Consider the following 4,240-nt stretch of genomic DNA (forward strand, 5'->3'; position numbering starts at 1 on the left):
GGACCGTCCATTGATCTGTTCGTTTCTTCTATCGCCGATGACCTTACGCCGGTCCAGCGATCTCAACTTCTGTGCCTCTTAGAAGAATTTCGATGTCGGGCAAACTTCCCTAGGCCGGACATCCACTGTTACGCACCGCATCGACACTGGCTCGCAACCGCCATTGCGGCAACGACCGTATCGTGTATCTCCTGCAGAGCGTCGTGTAATCAATGAACAAGTCGACGACATACTTCGCCGCGAGGTGATACGACCTTCCAACAGTCCATGGGCATCCCCTGTCGTCCTCGTTAGGAAGAAAGATGGTTCTGTGCGGTTCTGTGTCGACTACCGGCGCCTCAACAAGATCACACACAAGGACGTGTACCATCTCCCTCGCATAGATGACGCCATTGACAGTCTACAGGGCGCAGAATTATTTTCGTCTTTAGATCTGCGCTCGGGGTACTGGCAAAGTACCCATGGCAGACGCCGATCGGCCAAAGACAGCTTTGTAACACTCGACGGCTTATACGAATTTAGCGTAATGCCTTTTGGACTTTGAGCGCATGATGACTTTTGAGCGCATGAACTTTTGAGCGCATGATGGACACAGTTCTGCGCGGCTTGAAGTGGCACACATGCTTGTGCTATCTTGACGACGTTTTTGTCTTTGCGGCGGACTTCACAACACACCTTGAACGCCTACGGTGTGTTTTGACGTGCTTAACAAACGCTGGCCTACAACTAAACCTAAAGAAGTGCCGATTTGCTGCTCGGCAGCTGACAATCCTCGGTTACGTCGTATCCAAGGATGGGATACTCCCAGATCCAGCCAAACTTTGGGCCGTCGCCGAATTCCCTAAGCCAACATCTTTCAAAGAATTGCGCAGTTTCATTGGCTTGTGTTCGTACTTCAGACGCTTTATTCGCAATTTCGCCGCTATCATCCCACCCCTGACGAAAGTGCTGTCAAGCAACGGGCCCCGCACTTCGTGGTGATCCCAGTGTGATGAATCTTTCACGAAGCTCCGGCATCTACTTACGTCTCCGCCAATTTTACGCCATTACGACCCGACAGCTCCGACTGCGGTGCACACAGATGCCCAACGCAAACAAGGGTTTCCAGAATATGTCGTCGCTTATGCAAGTCGTACGCTTACGAAAGCTGAGACAAATTACACTGTGACGGAAAAAGAATGCTTGGCCATCATCTAGGCTCTGACTAAGTTCCAGCCTTATTTATATGGTCGTCCATTTGACGTAGTCACGGACCAAAATGCGCTATGTTGGCTGTCGTCCTTGAAGGATCCCTCGGGGCGTCTTGCTCGATGGGCACTTCGCCTGCAGGACTACGATGTCCGGGTGCTGTACCGCAATGGATGCCAGCATTCTGACACCGACGCCCTCTCGCGCTCTCCCTTGCCTGACAATTCCTGCTCCTCACTATCTGAGATTATTGTTTCTTCGCTCGACCTTAGCACCATCGCTTCTGAGCAACGCAAGGACCATTGGATTGCCTCCCTTATAGACTTGCTTTCTAGTTCGTCGGCACAACCAACCACTCGCACGTTGCGTCGCCAAGCACATCATTTTGCCATTCGCGACAACCTGCAGCACCGACGCAATTATAACTTGGACGGGCGCCAGTGGTTGTTAGTGGTACCCCGCAGTCTGCGTTCCGAATTATGCGCAGCTTTCCATGCTGATCCACAGTGAGCACACTCCGTAGTTTTCAAGACTTACCAGCGCCTTCAACAGTGGTATTGCTGGCGCGGGATGTACAGCTACGTTCACAAGTTTGTTCGCCCTTGTCCCGATTTCCAGTGCCGGAAATCTTCACCCCGCCTTTCGCCAGCCGGTCGGCACCCTTTACTTTGCCCTACCCGGCCGTTTGGACGCGTGGGCATCGATTTTTATGGGCCCCTTCCCTTGACGTCGGCTGGAAATCGCTGGGCCATTGTGGCTGTCGACCACCTGACGCGATACGCCGAAACAGCCGCCCTACCGGCAGCTAGAGCACGCGATGTTGCCACCTTACTGCTTCGACGATTCATCCTACGACATGGGCCACCCCAGGAACTACTCAGTGATCGTGGGCGTGTCTTCCTGTCCGAAGTAGTTGAAGCCATTCTCAAGGAGCGCCACGTTGTTCATCGCACAACTGCGGCGTACCACCCCCAAACCAATGGCTTTACAGAACGCTTCAACCGTACGCTCGGGGACATGCTTGCTATGTACGTCCTTACCGCACTAATTGGGACGTCATTCTGTCATTTGTAACTTACGCGTATAACACTGCCACTAAGAGCATCACTGGCTTTTCACCTTTTTTTCTTACTGTAAGGGCGGCCCCCCCGTCGCACACCATCGACACCATTCTGCCGTACCGACCGGATGCATCAGGATGTGCGCCCATTTCTGACACGGCAAGCCATGCTGAAGCATGCCGCGATCTCGCACGGGTCTTTACATCCAATGGCCAAGAGCGGCAGAAGAGCACACGCGGTGACACCACTTTTGCACCCACCTTCCTACCTGGAGCGCTTGTGTGGCTCTCGACTCTTTCCGCTACACCTGGTCTCTCATCTAAACTAGTGCCCAAGTATGAAGGCCCCTACCATATTGTCGAACGCACACCTCCCGTCAACTACGTGATCGAACCAGTTGAACCTTCTGCGGACATGCGCAGTCGTGGACGCGACACTGTCAACGTCGAGCGCCTCAAGCCCTAGTATGACCCTGTCATAGTGACCAGCTGTTAGGTCGCCCGACGGCTCCCTCTTCGCTCCCCGGGGTGATTGTAGCGAAGAATATGAACGCCATAGCGGGTCACGCTCTCCAGCCCTTTCTAGTGGGTGGATTCCTCCTGCGCTCTCCTCCAGAAACGCCGCTCGTGCTGAGAACTCGGACCTTCAAGCAACGGACGGCCCAAACGGCTGGTGTCCAAAAACGCATTTACAAGTTCTTTATTGGGAAGTAAATTATTGGGATTATAGGAAATCATTTTTATTGCCGATTTGACGGTGCTTGCTCGTCTAACATCTAGGGCAAGATCACGATGGTATATTAGTCTTAGGCAGACGGTTGGGTTTCCCGTGCGCTAAAATACGCCTTTAAGGATTCTGCTGCAGGGATAGGTGGCCTTTAGCACGTCCTACAACGCTTTGTACTGTCACTCATTCCTTGATAGGTTTGTATTTCTGTTGAATAACATTTGGTGTTTAGGGATGCAGTGCAATGAATCTAATGGAAGCTAGCAAATGCTTTTATTGTGCTGGATGCTGTTTTCCAGTAAGCACCGTCAAATTGGCAATAAAAATTATTTCCTATAATCCCAATAATTTACTTCCCAATAAAGAACTTCACATTCCTGCCAGAGACACAGCATGTGTATGGTAAATAAATATAGCAATAAATGTTGAAATGACTGTACACAATAAAATACGAAGAGCCGTTTACCATAGCAGTATCAAGATATTCATTTATGCAGTTTCGTAGAGGTACTTAGTACTGCTGTACGTTATTGTGGAGGTGGGCGTGATCGTCTTCGTCAATAGAGATCCGCTTAAGCACTTCGTCAGCGCGGCAACGATTCATATTACCCGCCTACTCCGTTACAGGTGAAGCATTCTGTATTTTTGAGTATTTCTGTCTATCACTTGAATAAAAATGTTATGTATAAATAGGAAGAAGCAATACAGAAGTTTGATTCACTTGTTCTGATGCCACATTGCCACGTTGGGCACCTGAATGTATTTTTTTACCATTCTGATATATTCCTCACGTAGGGCAGAAAGTGTAATCTACTTACAAGAGCATTGAAGGAGTCCCGATCCTGAAAGAGAGAAAATACTCAAGTTTATTCTGGTTCCTTTTTATTTTAATGTTTCTACACAGAAATTACTTATCGGCAAGTCGCATTTAACAGGGTGTTTTTAATTGGTATTCCTTGTGACAGAGTCATACTTACCTGCAAGATCTCGTATGTCGGTTGATAGTTCGGAGGAAAAAGGACATGGTCGAGCGAGGGCAAACACATCGTCATTAACACCCTTCGCTGGCTATTGCGCATTGATTTTTATTTATAATTACGTTTTTATGTATTAAGCATTTGTATTTTATGTATTTGTGCATTTTACGCATTATTTATGACTGAGTGTTTGTCAGCGTACATTTGGAGTTTACGTTCTTGAGAAGACAGACGTTGAGTTATTTGGTGAAAGATAAGTTTATTTAGTGCTATGTTCTCAGTAGCTTC

The sequence above is a fragment of the Dermacentor silvarum genome, chromosome 2 (genome assembly GCF_013339745.2).
Source record: "Dermacentor silvarum isolate Dsil-2018 chromosome 2, BIME_Dsil_1.4, whole genome shotgun sequence".
NCBI classification, from domain to species: domain Eukaryota; kingdom Metazoa; phylum Arthropoda; class Arachnida; order Ixodida; family Ixodidae; genus Dermacentor; species Dermacentor silvarum.